The following is a 21,837-nucleotide window of genomic DNA, read 5'->3' as shown; positions in this document are numbered from 1 at the left end:
TGTATTCCCCTGTTAGATAGTGCCAGAAGGGCCCAGCCCACAGTAACAGGGAGCCCTACCTCAGTAGCATCACAAAGGAGGAACTGCATCTCAGGGAACCACAATTCCCTCCCTGCTCCCTATTATTCCCAGGGACCAGTAATTTGCTGTTGGCCTATGCCAGCAGTAAATTACTACCCACATAGTGCTGGTTCCACTGCATTTGCTAGTGAGCTGGGGTGTGTGGAGTCAAGGCTCCACCCATTCCCTGCCCTTCCCCACCTACTCCAGGGAGGGAGTAAGCGAGCTGATAGCCCCACTTATTCCCGCATGCCCAGACCCAATCTTCAGGTAGCCCAGGGCGGGGAAATAAGAGGAGTTGCCAGAAGGGCGTGTATTCCAAGTCACGGTCTAGCCCTAGATTTGTAAAATGGAAGTCCTGCTAGGTGGAGCTCCATGTCCGGAATACTGTCTTGTATAGTCATTTCAGTAAGTCCATATTGAAAAGAGTACCACCAAAGTGAAGTTTTTACAAACAAAACCAGAGTGGGAGAGAAGTGTAGGGCTAGGAATATGCCAAGGGTTCCATTCCTTAAAGCCCTGACAATAAAGGAGAATTCAAGCAGACTGGTGCCAGGCTGGTAGTGTGCCCTAGCTGGGTGACCAGATGTCCTGATTTTATAGGGACAGTCCCGATATTTGGGGCTTTGTCTTGTATAGGTGCCTATTACCCCCTACCCCCTGTCCCGATTTTTCACAGTTGCTCTTTGGTCACCCTAGCCCTAGCAAAGGGGCTTAGCATGGAGTGCCAACTCATGTCTGTCTTTGAGACTCTGCATTTCTACCTGTTCGGTTTACATTAGGCAATTCTCACTGAGGATGGTATGAAATTTTGCCTTTGGGTTATCTGACAGGGGTTTAGCTGATGGAGGAAATAAATTAGCAGGTTTCTATTGACCAAAGCAAATATGCAGATGAATGTACTGTATAATGGCTAGTAACCACAAAGGGCCAATAATCAAACAAAGCAAAATGATTTTCCTTGTTGTAACAAACACGGCACAGCTATCCATAAAAATCTCTGTCTTTCTATTATTTAGGTATTTTTGGTTTGTTTTACTCTAGGTTTCCTTTGAAGACTTCTCAAAGAGGCAGTCTTTTCTGGTCCAGTTATAGGATTCCTTAGCTGACTGAATTACCACCACACCCCCTGGAGCCTCTGGTGATCATTCCTTTCAATTTCAATGATAGCTGTGGTACAGAGAGGGTAGAGCTAATCATCCACAGTATTCCTCACTGCTGGACTCGCTTGTCTTTCCACTTTTTAATCATACCAACCCTTTTCCCTCCCCTCCCCTCCGTTCTTTCTCCTAGCAGCAATCTCCAAACATAACTATAATCATCCAGGGCAGAGAAGACCGTTCTGTAACTAAGCAAAGACTACTGTCTTAAGTGTCTTGAACAGGGCGCACATGTGACATTTCAGCTGCCAAAACCAAGGAAAAGACTTGGTGTCCGTCTCTGTAGATGTCTGGATTTGACATTCTCGTGCACCATGCTACTAAAGATAGCCTGCTCCAGCCATTCCATTACAACATAAATGACAAGGGCAGTGCAAGTGAGTTGTTTTTATGAAGAAGTTACTGACATTGAGTAAGATTATTTCCTCAGGTTACAGGGACATTCTCAGAAGCACTTTAGTTACAACTGGAATGAGCACACCAAGTCATGAAATAGATTTGCCATTTGAATTTTACCGTATTTACAGTCACCCGCAATGGCCACAGCCAAAGCAGTCTTAGAAAAGACCTCCCACGGAATAAATCTCCTTGGGTGACACACTCCATTGATTAAGAAGGTCAGATAACAAATGTAACCCATCTGCCTGGTGGAGACAGCAGCAGTCAGGGCTGGGTTCAATATCTAGGGGTTCCTTTCCATCGATACAGCACAGAACCGGCTCGAGCCTCCACCCAGTAACCTGGGAAAATTACACACCACACCTGGGCGCCTCTGAGAGGCAATACTTCCCCACTCGCCAGCAAGAGTCCGAGTGTAGAAAAAGAACTTTTAATAAAAGGAGGGAAGTAACTCGGAGTTAATTTAGGAAAACACCATGCACAGGGTTCATAAATATAAACAATGAGTAAAAGACCCATTCCAAAGTAAGTTGGGCAGTGTCCTTTTCCCCTCAGGTTCTTAAGTCCAACAACCCAAAAGTCCCTTTCACATGCCCGACCCTTCTCTCAGTTGCTGTCCTTGGTCAGTGCAGACTCAGAGTTCAGAGGTGCATCTGCAGAGTTCACCTCCCACACTGGGTGGGGGTAAAGAGGCATCTTACTTCATCCGCCCTCCGCTCGCCAGCCACCTGCTCACCGCTTTTGCTGTGTACCTCCACCAGCCACTCGTCATGCCTCTCCGCCACCACCCTGCTGGCTGTTAGTCACCTTCTGCCTCTTTGCTGTGACCTCTGCACATCATCTCTGTGATTTTCAGCTCTTTTGCAGGCTGGGCAGAAACACTGCCCCATTTTAAGTGATTTCAGCTCTTAGCAGGCAGGGCAGAAACACAGTGCTACTACAACTTATTTCGGCTCTGACTGAGCAATTAAAATAACAAAAGACACTCCTAATGAAGCCTATTTGGCTGTATACAATGGGGAACAACAAGTTAAGCCAGTCCCCAGGAAGGGGGAGTGGGGGGAGAGGTTGTACAACCTCCTGACTAGGACACTGGGACTCCTATCCCCACCCCTTACTTTCACAGTGCTCTGACATTCGAGCCCCTGCTTAATGACGTTCTTTCCACTGAAGGTGCCCCCCCTCATTTGGGACAGGTTAATACAGGTTTTCTGTATTCCTACAATAATTACAACATTGGTAACCATATTCCACAACTCCTGCATTCAGTACTAAGGTCATTTGTACCTAACACCAGACAAAAATTGATCCTTTGACACAGCTGTAAATGATGAATATGTAAGCAGAGCAGGAACAAACTGTATTTACATAAACATACCCAGAGTCTCTTCCCCTCCAAGCTAGCTGTCAGGGAAGCATTCATTCAGACTCTGCTTACACTTCCTTACTAACCACTCCAGGTGCATCCCACGTTAGCCTGTTTACTGGCCTTATAACCCTGCCATGCCTATTGAGAGTGGGCATGGCAGGGAAGGGGGGACTTCTTCTGGGGCTAGGGGGAGGGGTCCTTGAGGGGACCCCTTCTATTGGCACAGGTCCCTGCATCTCTTAGAATCATAGAATATTAGGGTTGGAAGAGACCTCAGGAGGTCATCTAGTCCAATCCCCTGCTCAAAGGAGGACCAACACCAACTAAATCATCCCAGCCAGGGCTTTGTCAAAACAGGCCTTAAAAACCTCTAAGGATGGAGATTACACCACCTCCCTAGGTAACGCATTCCAGTGCTTCACCACCCTCCTAGTGGAATAGTGTTTCCTAATATCCAACGTAGACCTCCCCCACTGCAACTTGAGACCATTGCTCCTTGTTCTGTCATCTGCCACCACTAAGAACAGACTAGCTTCATCCTCTTTGAAACCCCCCTTCAGGTAATTGAAGGCTGCTATTAAATCCCCCCTCACTCTTCTCTTCTGCAGACTAAGTAACCCCAGATCCCTCAGCCTCTCCTCGTAAATCGTGCCCCAGCCCCCTAATTATTTTCATTGCCCTCCGCTGGACTGTCTCCAATTTGTTCACATCCTTTCTGTAGTGGGGGCCCCAAAACTGGACGCAATACTCCAGGTTTGGCCTCACCAGTGCCGCATAGAGGGGAATAATCACTTCCCTCGATCTGCTGGCAATGCTCCTACTAATACAGCCCAATATGGCGTTGGCCTTCTGGCAACAAGGGCACACTGCTGACTCCTATCCAGCTTCTTGTCCACTGTAATCCCCAGGTCCTTTTCTACAGAACTGCTGCTTAGCCAGTCGGTCCCCAGCCTGTAGCGGTGCATGAGATTCTTCCTTCCTAAGTGCAGGACTCTTGGGCGTAGTTTGCCCTCCCCTGCCTTAGTGTATCCTCTTCTCTACTCAGCCTATCAATCCATCCGTCCATCCATCTGTTCTCTGTGTCCCCAGTCCCTCCACTTACCCTCAGTCTATCTATTGCTCCCAGCTCTAATCAGTGGACAATACCCATTAAGTCTTCCTATTGCCTCCAGGAGACCAAATTCCAGGCCCCCTCAACTAGGCAGCAGAACAGCTGCCTGTATAGCTTACTTGTCAGGCAGCCTCTCCGGAAGGAATCCGCAATGGCCCCAGAGACTGTGCGCTTTGACAAGGACCATCTCCCTGCTCCCTCTCCTCCTGCAAAGCCACTCCACAGCCAGCTCTGTAGGCATCAGGTACAGCAGAAAACAGTCTACAACAGGGTGAGGAAGGAGTTAAGAGTCTGGCTTCCAGTGCCAAGCATGTACTCACTGGAGAGGAGAAGTCTTGCCAGAGTCTGAGGGAACAAGTACCACTTTCCCAAGGGAGGGCCAGGGAAACTAAAGGGGAAAGCCAGAGGAAAGGGAGATGGGAAAAGTTGAGGAAAAGTGGGAGAACCAGAGAGAGATGGGAGACCAAGGAGAAACCCTAGAGGATGATTGATAGATTTCACTACATGGAGGTGGAATTGATGGGGGCTATGAAAATGAGACAGTGGATATTCAAATATGCATATCAGTGTATTGCCTCATTTGCATAAAGTCTCCAGCTTTCCAGACCTGTAGCCTTAATGGGTATGGTCAATCTGTCCTTAATTCTTTCCTTGCATAGTTAATTCTGTCCTTGCCATGTCCCCCTAGTCAATGGAGTGGCCATGAAGACATCCTGCAGCTCCTGCAGCCTACGTCTGCACCCAGACTCTCTGGGTACGGGACAAAGCCAGTGATTCTGCATTGCTGTGCATCCATTTGCCCCTCTTATCCCCGCTGTGCTCCTCCAAACCCCAGATGGGGGAGAATTTGGGCTCTGCAGTTGACAAGGAGTGTGCACCCATATCACAATCTCCCTAGGTTCTCCCCAGCTGAACAGCAGCACCGTGTTGGTTCTGCTGTGTTTTAGGATTTCACTGGGACAGATAAGGGGCAGTTTTTATAGGTGAGAGGGGCACAGGCAAGTTTTGTGGGTGCAATTTCAGTGGCCAATTGTGAGAGGCGCTAATGGTATAGCATCTGGAAAAGACTTCACATTCGGCCTGATCCAAAACCCACTGAAGCTGACCATGGAAATACTTTCATTGATTTCAGTGTGCTCTGGATCTTCCCCACAGTGTATTAGCACCACTTTGCTGAGAAGTAAATAAGGACTGGAGGGTACCGCTAACCAGAGAGCAGGATTTGTAACTGTAAAATGTCCTCGTGCTTGTTTCTAAACACTGGCTAGAAAAGAATCGATCAGACATTTCATATTGTTGAAAATGGAAAGTGGTAAGTAAGTTCCCTCCATAACGACATTAATATCAGTTAGGGTATTTTTAGCCTATAATTGTTTGAACAGAATGAAATGGGAAAATGAAAATCAATTATGAGCTTGTTCTGCACAATGTTAGTGGGGAAAATACATCATACAATTTAAGTACCTTTTAAGACAGATTTTAAAAGATCACCAAAACAAATGGACTGTTCAAGAGCATAAATCAGCCAAGTATTATTGGATGGTGCAATTATGCTCTGTGAGGCCTGCATCCGGGTAGGAGTCTTCAGAAGATCAATATTTACTTCCATGCTCTGTCCTCTACATTGCTAAAAACCCATCAAAATTGCAGCTTAATCTGTCCTTCCACACAGATAAAGGTCAGAGAGCTGAGGCTGGCAAGGAAGGAGGAGGGCGGTTTACAAAGGTTATTGACATGTTTGGCCTGGCTTTCAGCGGTTCCAAACCCCATGCACAGAAGAACTATTAGTTTGGGGATCTGATCTGGATTTTAAGTTGGACCTTTTGTTACCCCAGAACGGGTGTGAGCTGTTACGTGACTTGGCTGGAGGACTGACCCACAGAAAACCCAGTAAGAGAGTCAGGAGAAGACACTGCCTGGGACTCACCATGATGGCTGAGGATGTAGTCACCGGGGTGGGGAGTATGAGAGGTGAAGGCTGTGTCCATGTACAGGGGGGTGCCCTAGAGATAAGGACACTCCTCAACTGGTGTATTAACAGGAGTACCGTATGTAAGACATGGGAGGTAACTGTCCCATTTTACTCAGCACTGGTGAGACCTCAGCTGGAGTACAACATCCTGTTTTGGGTGCCACACTCTCAGAGATGTGGATGAACTGGATAGAGTCCAGAGTAGAGCAACAAAAATGATAAAAGGTTTAGAAAACCTAACCTATGGGGAAAAGGTATGTTTAGCCTTGAGAAAACGAGACTTGAGGAGGAACCTGATAAGCTCTCAAAAGAGGACGGTTATCAGTTGTTCTCCATGTCTACTGAAAGTAGGACAAGAAGTAAAGGGCTTAATCTGCAGCAAGGAAGATTTAGGTTAAATATTAGGAAAAACTTTCAAATTAGGGTACTAAGTCCTGGAAATAGCTTCCAAGGGAGGCTGTGGAATCCCCATCATTGGAAATTTTTAAAACTAATTTACACTATCACCTGTCAGGGATGGTTTATGTTTACTTGGTCCTGCCTCAGCATGGGGGGCTGGACTAGTTACCGCTTGAGGTCCTTTTGAGGCCTATATTTCTATGACTGAGAACGCTGAAATATTATCTTCGTTAAGGCATTTGGCTTTATAGATAGTTATTCTAACTTTTTTTCTACTGCACAGTGGATGGCTTTGTGGTTAAGGAATTGGGACTTGGGAGATCTGGGCTGAATTCCAGGCTCTGCCACAGACTCCTTGTGTAATCTTAGGCAAGCCACTTAATCTCTCTGTGCCTCAGTTCCCTATCTAATAGTTGGGGAAAATAATACTTCCTCTGTCTCTTACATTTAGACTGTACGCTTTTCAGGACAGGGACCATCTCTGTGTGCTTATGCAGTGTCTAGCACACTGGGGACCATAGGTGCTACTGTTGCATAACAATAATGATTGTAATACTCCCCACAGCTGCACAAGACTCCCAAAGCAGAACTACCGTGTTTCACTGTCTAGGGAGGAAAGGCTGGCTGAAAATTTTCCATCTAAACTGTCTTGGATGGAAAATTGGGTTTTTGATTAAATGAAACTGTTCATGAAAAGTTTCTGCTTTTTGAAGAAAGATTAAGTCAAGCTAAAATGTTTTGATTCTTAAATTCCACTGTGATGCTTCTTGGGAGTTGTAGTTTGAGTGCCTCATTCCTGTTCACTTCTGTAAATCAGATTCTACTGCAGGACTACATCTCCCATGAGGCACCAGTGCAGATTACAGAATCAAAATATTCTGGTTTTTCAGCCAAAATATTTTGGATTTCTACTTTTTGCTGAAAGCTTAAAAATTTCCATGGAAACTTGAAATTTTTTTTTTTGGTCAATTTTCTGCAGAATGAATATCTCCATTTCCCAACAACCTCCAGCCACAACACAGATTGATCAGCCCTAAGAAATCTTTCTGTTGAATACAGTTCTACATCTAAAAGCAAGTTCCTAGCACAGAATACTGGGATCCTTTTTTTTCATATCAAAGCAAGTTAGAATCTGCCTATATGCTGAACTGCTATATGGGCCTCCAGCATGGATCATAGAGGGAGGGATGAAAGACTTCCACAGACGTATGTTGTATAAGAAGAGCTGGTTTTCCCTCCCATGGTCCATAAAATCCACCACCACAGTTAGCAGAAGCTGACTCCATTGTCTGTCGCCCTCATCGTAAAGACCAGGGACTGATTGCATGTAGAAACTGAACTACGCCTTCCCACTAAAGCCATTAATGCAGCACAGGGAGGTGGGGTGGGAAAACTTTCACTGTCCAAGATTTATCAGTCCTAAGGTAAAATAAGGACGTAATTCCAGAGCTGACAATTGAATGTTGCCTTCACACTCAGGCTGACTTCTAGTGCTTTGGCACATCTAGTGCTCTGGCTGCTTTAAGAGTATTCTATTGTACACAGGAACATGTCAAAACCTTCTAAGCCATATGATGTAACTAGGCTCACAACATGTCAAAGGCTTAGAACTAGATCTCGTCAAGATATTTTTGATTAAAAAATCTTTTTGTCAGAAAACAGACTTGTCAACACAAACTTTTTTGCATACATCTATCCATTTTGATTAAAACTTCATTTATAAGGTTTCTCAGGTCCTAGAGTGTGGACATTTTATAATAAAATGCAGCAAGTCACGTAACAGCTCACACCCGTTCTGGGGTAACAAAAGGTCCAACTTAAAATCCAGATCAGATCCCCCCACCTAGAGTGTGGGGGAGAGGTGTCATTTTAATGTGGAATGAAAAATGTCAAAACCTTGCAATTTTTGGTGAAACAAATCCTTGTTTTCTGGCCAGTCCTACTTAGAACAGTCACAGCAATTCTAGTGGGTAGCAGTCTGCAGGGTGCATCTCTGAACAGACTTCAGAAATCAAACTGGCAATACATTTTAGTCCCCGATACCATAAGGGGGGGAATCCCAAGACATTTCCTTGGTGATGGGAAGCCTGAGGAGTTAGGTGGGACAGCTGTTTTATGAATACTTTAGGTACCCAAAGTAACACTGTAGGAGATATGCCAAGCTGGTGAAACCTTTATTACTAATATTTCTTCTGATTTTTCTGAGGTGCTGAGCTCTTTGAAAACCGGGTGCTAAGCCAAGCTGCATGTAATCTACCAGGAGCAGTGCTGTCTACTGGAATCCATTCATACAATGCATATACCTTAAAAATAAAAGTCATGCAAGTTTGGTGTTCACATGCCAGGTTCCCCACCTGGCAGCACTAAGTCAGCAATTTCTTATTCTCAGTCCCCTCCATGTCACTGTACTCACAGGGGCGCAACTGGAGGCAGACCAGCTCTTTGCTTTGAGACTGGGCTTCGGACCCACCTCGGGAAGAACTCTCCAGAAGAAGTCTCCGTCTCCCAGCAGCACACACAGCAGACTTGAGGGTTCCCCTTGCAGAGGCGTTGCCCAGCGTTTTTAACGATCGTGTTTTTAATTCGGCAGCAAGATTTCTCCTCAAAATTGCTAAATTTTAGAAACAAACTTTTGTTTTTGCCTCTGAGCAGGGTTTGAAAGAGAGCATTGCTCCCCCCTCCCCCCCCCCAAACTTTCTGCAATGGCAGATAGACAGCAGGCTGCAGGGAACCCGGATCCCACCAAGCGTGTGGGTGAGGTCCATGTTGAGGCACTTGACCAGGACAGATCAGAACCAGCTCCCAGCCACTGTGTGGGTGAGGCCCATACCAAGAGGGCTGAGCAAGCCACAGAAACCCAGCTCCCAGCCGAGCTCCATACTGAGGCAGTTACCTGGCCAAGTTGGAAGCTCCCTTCACTGAGACCAGAACAGAATCAGTGGCATGAAGCTGAGGGGTAAAATTTTTTTCATAGCCTCTCTGTACCCCCCTGGCCTGGGACCCCCATTCTTACAGCTTGCAGAGCAGGCAGGGAAGCTTCCCAGGAGCGTTCTTTCCCCCTGTAACAACCAGGAGGGGAGATATTCCTGCTGCCAGCTGGCACGCTCTGGGCACTGCTGAGACGGCGAAGGCTGCAAAGCAAGGTCCTTCCCACAAGCTGTCTGTCTTGCAAGATCTCAGCTACCATGAAAGATGCCAGCTACTGCAACCTCTGATACCAATGAACCACATGGCTCTGGCTCACTCCTCCTCCTGTGCAGTCAGTCCCCACTCAGCTCCAACCCAGCAGCAGAGGGTGGGGGGGAAGTGATTCAGACCCCTTCCCACTATCCCCTGCCAGCCTGCACAAGTCCTAAAAGCATTCACAAAGGGGCTCTCATTGCCTCGAGCAGGTAGGCAGGATGACTGCTTGCAGACTGTCCCTTCAGTTGCCCGTTAACGCTAAGCATGCTCTCCCCTAGCCCTTTCTTTCAGTGGTTTGGTCCAGGGATGGGTGAAGGATTGCTCACAATCTGCTCTTCAAGGGGCAGCAGCAAGTCTTAAAACTTCTCACAAGAGTCTCCCTTCTAGAGCCTCTGAAGAGGTGAACTCTCTAAAGCTGGGGCTTTGAGTGTGAGACCTCTCTACTAAGCATCCCAAAATTAAGCATCAGTGGAGGGGTAATTTCCCAGGTGCTTTGGTTTTCAATCCTCTCCCTCCAAGTAATACAATAAAAATTGCAAAGTTGAAGACCTACGTATTTTCCTCTTACCTGACTTATGAGGCTGTGACTAAGATGGAGTGGGAATACCCTATCAAGACCTACTTGTACCAAAGGACTTCATTACTCTGCCTAAAGTTAAACTGGCAGTGGCCTCTTAAATAAAGGGCATAGTCCTCAAGTATTCCTGTCAAACACACAGGCGACTAGTGGGGTTTTCTATTCTTTATCAAGACAAGTGCCTTGCTCTAACCATTAGATATACTTACCCTCTGTCTTCACTGATGCAGTCCTTCCTTTGCATTGTGCCTCTATTTGTCCCATCCCAGGACTGTGATCCTTTTTAAGAAAGCATTTTTGCTTTGGCAATCTCTGTTTTTTAGCTGCTTTACTCTTTTCCAATTCCTTCCTGGGCTCTACAGTGGAAAGCAGTCATCAGTGAGTGGCAACTCATTTATTCCTCTAGGCAGCTTTGTGTGTTAACTAACCAAAGTCCATGTCAAAAGGCTTCAGAAACTTTTGCAATGAGCAGTTAGTAGTTGTTTAGCAATTGGCTATCACTGTTTATTAAGCTGCCCATGCATTTAGCTCGCTTAATTAGTCACAACCAATTGCCAATAGATTGCTGTTCTCCTCTGTGCGGCTTGTCAGGGAGACGAGCCCATTCTTCCTTACACAGTTTAAAGGTCTCATTTGCATCGTTTTGGTTGACTGATTAATCACTGTATGGTAGCAGATCCAGACACAGAGCCTGATCTGGTTTTTACTGAAGTCAATGGCAAAATGCCCACCGATGCAGTGGTAGCAGGGCTAGACTTCACAGGGAGAACAGGATCCATATAACTTGCTTCCGAGGGGACTGCGCAGTGGGACTCAACCAGGCACTTAACATCACTGGTCTGAGATGCCTTTTTTTTCTCCTTGAACAACGTAGATATGCTAATGGTTAAAAGCACTTCTTTCCCCTGCATTTAAACCAAATGTTACTGTAGGATATCTAATTGAAAAGGATTGTACTATAACAGGGACCCTGTTTTCCCTGTGTGGGTGAAAGGGAAGAGAGCCAATCAGATCAGGGGACCAAGAAATGAAAAATGGGACTGATACCTACCTCCATGGCAATACTCTCCTTCACTGGCCTCAGGGAAGAGAGAGGGAAGCTGCTGCCTGTAACTTCATTTCCCCAGCCCCTCCATAGACTAACAGATTTCAGGCCAGAAGGGACCATTGTGAGCATCTAGTCTGATGTTTTGCGTAACCCAGGCCACAAGACTTGCCAGAATTAACTACTGCTTCAAGTCTGATAGCTGTGGTTGAACTAGATTCAACATGCAGGACATTGGGGGTAACCCAGGATTCCTGACTCCTAGCTGCTTGCTCTAACTACTGAATGACACTTCTTCCAACACCTGCATTAATAGCTTCTTTGTGATTCATATATTACTGGCTTGTTTTTTCTAACTGATTTATTTAGAGTTTAAACCTGTAAAGGTATTTCCTCTTGCTAGCAAATTATTGCTTAGTTATGTAAAATAGCGTCATCATCTGGAGGCCTCTTCCAGTGAATGTTGCATTATAATTAATACTAAATAGAATTGATAAAATACAGATCAATTTTTAATGAGCAGCTCTTGTGTACTGCATGTAATATTGAAATTAATACATAATTAAAGATTTGTATAAGATGGTACACCTGAGAGTTGAACAGTAGCAAACTAAATTAAAGATTGCCATTCCAGACATTTGGCACTTTGTCAAGCTTTTCAACCCCGGGAACAGTGAGAAAATTAGCCAAGATGTCTCAGTTTCCTAACAAGACCATTAACCCACTCTGGAATTGGTCAGCTCCTGAAGAAAAGTTAAGCTATGCACATCTGGTTACTAAAACTAAACCTTTAGCAACTCTCCCTCTCAAAACAAACAAACAAAAATCCTGTAATTGTTTTCTGTACTTTATGCCTTGAAGAGAGTCAAACACATTGTCAACACTTAACAAATGACCAATATAAACTGTGCACGCAGCAAATAACAATGGATCACACAAATGTTTAGAACTAGAGAAGGTGGTCCAAGCAACAAAATTAATCACATTTGGCTGGATCAGTGCCAGAGTACTGAGTCAAGATATGCTTAAGAGTATCAGTTTTTGTCCATATTGAATCAGAGTTGATCAGCAGTTAATGTAATCACTGACTACATTTTAAGCTTGCTTATGATAGTTTTGCATAGTGAACATTAATTAGAAATCAGTACTTTCAACATTCCCATGGGAAGCACAGGTTAACAGTAACTGAGTTTTCAGTTGTCTGCATTCTCTCTCTAGCAGGATAGACAACTTTACATTTATTTCTCCATATTTTCCCTAGCTGTTTGGCAAACTCAATTACTCATGACTCTCAAGCTGTCCTTTAGGAATTTATTGAGATGCTGTTCACATTTGCTTCCATCTCAGGGAGGAATACAAATGAAGTATTTTATTTTAAAAGCAGTGTCACAAGAATTCTTTATAGTTCTCATTGCACTGACTTAAATGTGATCATATGGGGCTATGTCTCCTGGAAATAGAATGTGTGCATGCGCGCGTGTGTGTATACACAAAGAAAATATTTAATGTTTATTAACAAAAATACACACTGCCCATATTTAAATACCTCAATGGAAATATCTAGAAAGAACATGTGAAAGTTAAGTTGGAACATACAACTGTAACTCTTCCCCCTTCTGTTACGATATAGTGCTGAATTCTACTCTGAGGCCTTGTCTACATACAGAAGCCTGTGCTGATGCAACATTAAGATTGCAAATTTGAATATAAAACTATAGGAAGAACAAAAGTTAAGATTCCAATCGCAGTGTTAACTCTTCTTTATTGCACATACCATATTTTCAGGGATTTCTAACTGTTCCATAATAGGCCAGACATACTCTGTGATCTCTATTTGTCTGCATCTGCGAGTCATTTAACACTCAGTTAAACTAAAGGAGAAGGATAATACTTTATTTGCAGAAGGCTGAGGTAATATCATTACATGTACGGGGATATACAAGGTGTAATTTGGATTCATGGGTACCAGATGCACAATAGAAATGCTGATATAGAGAAAAAAAAAAAAAAACTACTATGGTACTGGGATTTAATCAACCACTTGTGCATTTTTGAATATGTTATCCTTGCTCTGCGATCAGGATTAGATGATTTGCAAAGCTCTGTGAGGTTACAAAATGATGTAATACTTTTCTTGGCTTGTGCCTCCCATGAAGCCCTTTCAAAATTTAGCTCCGGGTACTTTATATGCAATCATGCTTTGCAGTTGTATTGCACCTTTCATGTGAGGATCTCAGACATTTAACTTGGCATGGATGTAATCTACATTTTACGGATGCACAAATTGAGTCACAGGGAGATCATGGTCCATATTTTTAGAACATGGCCACTGGTTTGTGGTACCTCCGTTTTTGGGTGCTTTGCTTGCAACACCTGAGCACCAGCAGCTCTTATTGACTTTCACTGGATTTTTGCATGTTCAGCACTTTTTTGAAACTTCAGGCCCACTGTGTATCACTTGGGGCATCCAAAATCAGAAGTCAATTTTGAAAATCTGTGTCTAAATGATTTCCCCAAGGGTGACACAATGGCAGAACCAAGTCCCTGGCTCCTAGTCCCTGACTCTAAATACTAAACCCCGATCAAGCAAACTTTAACTTTAAGCATGTGAGTTGTCCCATTGACTATTTTGAGAGGAACATTGACTATATCCCATTGACTATATCTGGAGAGGAAGTATTTTGAATGGTCTCTAATGTCATTTAAAAAAACACATTTTGGCGGCTGGCTGTAGCATTGGTTTCATGGGTTAGCCTCATAACTGTTGGATATGGTGACGAGCTGTGTAAAAGGAGGACGAACTTTGCACACATTTCCCTTTTACCTTTTCTTTCAGATGAAGACAGATGTAATTTAAGATCTGAAGAATTGTACAAAAGGAGACATTTCAGACTGATACATGTACACTGGTTTTTTGGAGTTGCTTTGTTGGAACGGGATGAACTAACCCAAATTTTCACTTTCAACTTTTATCGGAAGAGAATAGAGTGAACATATTTCTGTAAATAAGAGATGAGGTAAATACAAAGTGTTAACATGCAGAGTAGGTTGAGATTGTTATTAATATAATGGGAAATAGATGATCTTCCATGATATTCCCTTATCATTTTCTTCAATTACACTATCTAAAACTGTCATGCTTCAATTTAGGCAGATTTTAAGGAGCTTCTCTTATGAGAAATAATGCATTTCCATATAATTTCATATGAAAGGTGTTGCTATTGGCTCTGGACATTTCATTAATACTGGTTCACAAACTTCAAACTAACCTTCAACTCTCCCTTAGGCCAATATCGGCAGCTCCATGCTTACCTACTGCATAGTCATCCAGTACATTTTTCTATTAGATTTTCATTTGTTTTGAGAGAAGAGCACTCTGTACAAAAGATTCTTCTTTAATCTTCTGGTTCCCACCCTCTAATCCTTCCCCTACCCCCATGTTCCACTGCCTCACAGACACGACCTCAAGGCACCCTACCTTAAGTAAAGGCACAGTCCACTTCCCATTGTAGTCAGTGGGAAGGGTCTTATTAAGTTCAATGAAAACTGGATCAGGCCCTAGAAGGATGACTAAGGATCTGATCTAGAGCGGTGTGGAGGACAGAACTTCTGTTGCATGAAGGATTTAGAGATTTCAAAATTTGAGTTTGTTCCACAGTTAAATGACACCTGGACACTTTGAAATTCTCCATGAAAGAAAATGCTGAAAATGTTTAGTTTTGGATCCATTCCAGTGTTTCGTTTCTGATTAAAATGTTTATGATATATTAATATATACTCTATTTAAAAAAATTGAATTGAAAAGTAACTTGATCACATCTACAAGTACCTACTTGGGGAAAAATTTTCTGATAATAGATAACAGAAAAGGTGTAGTGAGAGCCAGTGAAGCTAGACAAATTCACCCTAAGAATATGACACACAATTAACAATAAGGGTAATTCACCACTGGAACAACTTATGTAAGGACACTTGAAGGCTTTAGATTAAGATTGACTCTTTCTAAAGGATAGGCTATAGCTCAAACAAAAGTTAAATTCTTGATGCAGATGTTACTGGGGAAGGTCCTCTGGCCGGTGCTATACAGGAGGTCCAACTAAGTGATCGTAATGGTCCCTTCTGGCCTTAAAATCTCTGAAAAACTAATACTCTCCCAGGTGTTCTGTAGTCATGATCACTAATCGGATCTTAAAATACAGAAAATATTGGGCAAATCCTCAGTGGGTGTAAATCAGTGTAACTCGCTTAACTCAATGGATCGACTCTGATTTATACCAGCGGAGGCTATTCAACGGCTCTACCATAATTGTGACAGTGAAGTGTAAGAAATAGTGCAGCTGCAGCATCATATTGCATTTTCACTGTTACATCATTGAGTATAATAGGGTATTTGGGTATAATGAAAAAGTATTTAATATTTACCCACAGTAAAGAGAAACTCCATATCTTTATCCCCATAGCACTGAAAAGATACGATAGAAGACCTCCTCCCTTTCTTAATTCTGTTATCACCACAGCCAAATACAGCTCTACAGGAAGGCCCTCTAGGAACAGTAATCCTATAAACCTGGGGCAGTAAAGTGCTGCTTTTCATATCACAGCTGAACCATCCTCTCTTGCTATTTTTCCACATCTAGTCCCCAAAGAATCTCTCAGCTCTACCACATATTTTTAAGAGCTGTCCCTTATTCCCTGAAGGTGGGGAGCAGTAATTAGCCACTGGCCACTTAGTATTTTGCACAGTCAAACAACATGTGTTTATGAATGAATGGGGGAAAGAGCATTAAGAGAAAGAGATATAGAACCTGATCCCGTGTCACTGAAGTCCATGGAGATTTTGTCATTGACTTCTCTATAAGCAGGACGAGACCTTAAAGTCCTCTACTCTGTATGTGGTGCATTATTTTGAGAGATGTGACAAATTGTGGAACTATGTGACAAATGGGACAAAGTTCTCCAGTCCTCAGTGTATCAATCAGAGATGCCAAAGGGTCCTTTCATTATCAAGATAGGGAAAGGTGGGGAACATTTAAATATCCTTCTCTTCCTGTCCCTCCACAGCCCCCAGGTTTTTACATTGTGCCCATCACCTTTATATCTGAAGGCTTGGCACAGTTTCTCAATCACATACAGTGACAGCCTCCATTCTTTCACTTATTTAAATTGCCATTTTAAACCTCAGACTAAGCAGCTTGGTTCCTCCTTTGAGCTCTTTGTTGAAACACTTCCCTCCAGTAAACTATTTCAAGCTTTTACTGATAGCTCCATACTGTCTATCAAGTTCTGGTCTCTTTGTAGTAAACAACTTTAAAAAAATAACCATCCATCAGACCTTATTAATGGTAAAGAGGAGAAGGAGTCTAAGGACAGCTAATCAATCTACACATCACTTGTTCATCAATTCCTAATTGCTGGGCTATATTAAAGTTTTCCCTTAATAAATAAGCCAACTAGAATTAGCATCCAGAGCTGTATATCTCAGTAGCCTATCTCTGTGTATGAGCATGTGAGAGAGACAGATTCACACTCCCCCACTCCCCACTGCCCTGGTTGTTTGAGGGAAACTGGGAGTAATGGGGAGAGGAGTTGTTGTCTGCAAAATCTCTTGCTCTTTTATACAATTAAAGAAGTTTTCTGATCAGACTTCACCCTCTCCTCTCATGTATATCTGAGGGTAGGAAGCCTCTCTGAGTTCTCCAGTGTCTGTAATTGTCATGCCACACTGAGCAAAAGTGCTAAGAGTTCTAAAGAACTGCAATCAAATTCTAAAAAGATATGATGAAAAATGACAATGTAGGGTAAATGCATCTGAGATCAGGAGTCTTTAGAAATCCAAAACCAAGTAGTCCTTCAATAAACATAAATGACATAATTAGTTAGTAATCATTTGTTTATTTTACTTGTTTGGGATTGTCTTTTAGGTCTGGGTACATTGGTTTTCAGCCCAAGTATTTCCGCTACTATAACAGCTTGAGACATTTGTTCTCTGATATGATTTTTGATCATATCATTGTGGAGACTTTCCCTCCACTTTTGCATAATTTTAGAAATGTGATTGCTATTATAAGTTAGTCTGGTTCTTCAATGTATTCACTTCACGCTTGACACCTGAGGCTTTTTTGCTTCCTTGTTTTAAAGGAAGCTCAACCTATAGTGGAGAGAATATCATAAATGGGAAATAAAAACTTAAGATGTAAAACTCTGGAGAGGAAGTATTTTGAACGGTCTCTAATGTCATTTTAAAAACCACCTTTTGGGGGCTGGCTGTTGCATTGGTTTCATGTATTGGCCTCGTAACTGTTGGATATGGTGACTAGAGCTGTGTAAAAGGAGGACGAACTTTGCACACATTTGTGCATTCCTTAAATTTTGCTTTGCAGCCTGCAAAAATAGGACCCGAAGATGATTCTAAGGTTGTAAGCTCAGGAGACTACTGTTGTTGTCCACACATAGATTCCTCCTGAGGAAACCTATACTCTGTCCGACTTCTTTTTCTCGGCACAGAAGACTGTATACCTAAAATGGACCTGGAGGCTCCTCTGCTGGCATTATGGGCAAATCCTCAATGAAGGAAGAGGTGAGACACTGTTAGTTCAGGTCAGCTAACTTAAACACACTTCCTGGAGAGGCTGCAAGAGAGATACAGGGAAGATAATTCCTAAAAAGGGGCTGTAGCTATTTAGAATGTATTGATCAGCTCACCAGGGATGCAGGCATGTTAGTGGCTACTGGATGGGGGAAGGCTCTACACTGGTGGGGAAGGCAGGGATGCAGCGAGAGCTGCCTGTCATTGACACAGATCCCTTTCCTGGTTTTTCTGCTGTTTGCAGTTGGATTTCAGGAAGGGACTGTTTAGGGCAACTCCTAGATCAGTGCTAAATGGGCTCTTCCCAACTCTTTGCACTAAAAGGGTATTTTTTTGGAAATGAGCTTAGCCCCTCTTGAGAGCAGGTGAGTCCATAGGCTGCAATCACAATCTCAACCACTCATTTCCTTCTGCCAACTAACCTGCCCATTGGAGAAGGGCAACATCACTCCGGGGGGGGGGAGGTGTTAGATCTTGGAGGAGGTCCAACTCCACTCATCTGAAGACTTCCTTCACCTGGTTGACTTTCTGCCAGATACTAAGTAGACCTTAAGAGGTGCCTCTAGGGCTTGGATGACTATGTGAGCCAGATTGCAGGAAGAAGTTCCGGTTGCCTATCTCAGAGGGAAGGCAGAAACAACTGCGACCATGTGACTAGTAGGTGAACCCAGTAAACAAAGGTAGCAGATAACCAAACCAGGCCAACACAAGCTGAACTTGCCTTTGGGGACTGTGAAATCTATGGCCACAATATCCCTCCCTAATTTTGAGGGCTGATAAATGTAAAGGAGAACCTCAGGTCTGTTTACTTTTAGCAAGTTTCTTGGCCTTTTGCCTGATGTAGCTAGCTATGAAAAGGTAACATGATTGCAAGGGTTGGGATTTTGTCACTTTTCCCCTATTGTTCCCTAAGGCACCAATGGCTGATTGTTGGAACCCAAGAAAGCCACAGTTGTGGAATCCTTCAATTTTGGGGTGGGGGGGGGGAGCACAGACCCTTTTGTGGCAGTGCGGGTGGGGTTGGGGGTACTAGTAATCACCCTGCTTGCTTCTGATAGTGCTAGGACTTCTGTAATTTCCTTCTCAGCTTGCTGCCTTAGTTAAAACCTGGAAAAATGACATAGAAAACAAGAAGGCAATGGTCACTAAAAGGATCACTGACCATCACAGATGAGAAACCTGTTAAAACATCCTCTATTTCACACACATGATGAGGGACTTTAAGTTTGTGATCATATGATCAAATCCAGTGAGTTGCATTATCTAGTTCAGTTTGCTCTTTTCTGCTCAGAAGATTTCTTGCACATGGTCACCCCCAGTTTGGCTGGTTGGTTCTTCTGTATACGGCATGGAACTGAGCTCACTTGTGTTCACTTTGTAATCATTCATTTCTGTTGTCTTTTTCAGCTGAGTATGGGATTGGTCTTTTCTTGCTCTCTCTCTTGTTGAGATGTTGGTGCGTAGAATTATTTGAGAGCTGTGGATAGCTGGCAGGAGCCTTCTCCAAAGGGAGATAAGGTAGGTTCTTCTCAAAGCCACGACTTGTCCAGAATAATGTGAGCTCCTGGTGCCAAAAAGCAACAAAAAGGCTAGTGATAAGCATAAGGGGCACCAAGTACAGTAGAGCTGGCTGGCCTATCTGTAGCAATGCCCTGACAGCAAAGGTTCCTAGAAGACCAGTGCCATAAGCTATAGTGCAAGCCACATAATAGACTTTGGATAACTGTACCTGAATATCAAATTTGTGGCATTATGTTACAAGGAAGCCTGGAATGAGGATATCCCCTAATCCTAGGATCTTGCATGCCTTGCCACAGAGATCCAATGGAGAGGAGTTTAATTTCAGAACCTTCAGTACCAAAGGAATCTTTTCATTTATGGAAGAGTCTGAGGGGCGGAGAGCTGCTACCTCCATAATACTCCCCCTAGATTGGGCTAGGAAAGGAGAGATGAATATGTAAAGCACATCAGCCACCAGAAAAGCCAATACATAAAAGGTGCAATTCTTCATAGCAGGCACGTGAATGGATTTGATCATGAAGAGGCAGTGGGCCACACCGAGAGCATCTTCTAGGATCCATGCCCACCAGTCCTCATTTCAGAAAACCCACCAAAGCAGAGTGATGGAGCTGCAAGGTACTTTCAGAAGCAACATCCAAACTTGTGTGCTCTTGTGTAAACAGGGCAAGTGGATCCTGCATTCTCACGAAAGGAGAGAGGCAACTGCAGAGAGCTTTGGAGAAAATGCAGTAGAATATCCCAATCACAACACACACAAAGTGATTGTGAAAGCAATAGAGAAGGCGTAGCAGCGAGGAGGATGTTACCATGGTAACACAGATCATGGTGAGGGTGCAGTCAGCTGCTTTGTCACTGCATTCCTCGTCCTCTTCATCCTGGTGCTCTGTGTGCTGAGGTTTTGCTGCCATCGCAAGCCCTGCCCAGTAGCCACCAATCATGATGGTGCCCACTGCCGAGATGACAAGGATTGCCATGCTGTAGTCTTGGGTGGGCCTCGTGGGGAGGTACATGGCAGCCCTGAGTGGGGGCTCACTGAATTTCTTGCCCCTGATATCCAGCATATCAGAGTCATGGAGCACAGCCATGGGGATAGCAATGACTGGCATGCAAGGGCAATGGTTGAATGGGGTCAGTGTTGGTGCAATAGCTGCAATCTCTGGGCACTGACAGCTCCTACTGCCGCCTCCTGTGAAGAAAGAGTCTAGTCTCTCTCTTACGAATACCAGTAAACCCTGGGCCCTGTGCAGCTGGGCCAGTCTCTCTTTCTCAGAGAGGCTGCAGTTGCCCCACATCACTGCTGGGACCAACTTTCTGAATGCCCGAGGGGCCAGGTGGGAATGTGGAGAACAGAAGGCAGAGTCAGTATAGTCTTGAAGCGGCAGCAGAGGGGCCTGTCTCAGCTCACGTGGCAAGTGCACCCACTCTGAGCTGAAATCCTCTGGTGCTGCCCCCCACTTTCCTTTACTGTTCTCCTGGAGGGGCCGAGCCTTACAACAAATTCTCTTCTCTCTGCTTCTTCCTTTCCCATGAAGATAGGTTGCACCACCCTTCCCGCCAGGCATTACCTTTTCCTCCTTGCACATCACACAGTGACCCTTTCCATGGCTATTGGAGACAATACCTTGCACATCACAGATTCGTCTCCATGGAGACAGGAGGCCTCATGCAACACGGCCTCACAGAGATAGGAAATACCCAGAGCTGACTCCTGGGTCCCCTTTCATTTTTCCATTTGGACTTTTCACCAAAGAATAGAGACACTTTCCTCCATCTCAGAATCTAGCAACTGGGCTATTCTTGCGGGGAGGGCTGGGGGAGAAGAGTTTGGGGCCACCCAACAACTTGCGCACAAAGGCCAGGGATAATCACAGTTCTTGAGGAAGCACAGGGACTGCTACTTAGGCCTTGTCTACATTAGAAATGTGTAGTGCTTTAAATGTACTGATCTAACTAAACAAAAAATCACCCCTCCTAACTGACCTAGTTATACCAGTACAAAAACTATGTGTAGATGAGGCATTTGTGTGTCCATGGGGATGCACTTTACCCCATAGTTCCTGCAGACAATGGCTCACAGAGTATGCATAGATGCCTAAAGCTTGTCAAAGCATACTTGCTCTCCCTATACTTCGAGGAAGGAGATATGTAATGGTGTTGGATTGACACTTTCGGCTCCTACACAGACAAGGCAGGTCAGGTAATATCTGTTATTGGCCCAACTTCTGTTGGTGAGGCAGACAAGCTTTTGAGCTTACGTGGAGATCTCCTTCGGGTCTGGGAAATGTGCTCAAAAGCTTGTCTCCCTCACCAACAGGAGTTGGGCCAATAACAGATTTTACCTCACCCACCTTGTCTCTCTAACATCCTGGACCAACAAGGCTACAGCACTGCATACTTCCTGCTCTTGGTTTTTGCTTCTTTAATCCTCATCACACAGTCCTTTTAAGCACACTCA

At 44.0% G+C, this 21,837-nt stretch overlaps 1 pseudogene; it reads right to left on the bottom strand.

Annotated features, from left to right (window-relative positions):
* Nucleotides 1-19,242: 19,242 nt before the first annotated feature.
* Nucleotides 19,243-20,944, bottom strand: LOC140911969 (signal peptide peptidase-like 2B pseudogene; annotated as a pseudogene).
* Nucleotides 20,945-21,837: the final 893 nt, after the last annotated feature.

Source organism: Lepidochelys kempii, chromosome 5, assembly GCF_965140265.1.
Source record: "Lepidochelys kempii isolate rLepKem1 chromosome 5, rLepKem1.hap2, whole genome shotgun sequence".
Lineage (NCBI taxonomy): Eukaryota > Metazoa > Chordata > Testudines > Cheloniidae > Lepidochelys > Lepidochelys kempii.
This window is presented reverse-complemented; position numbering and strand designations above follow the sequence as displayed.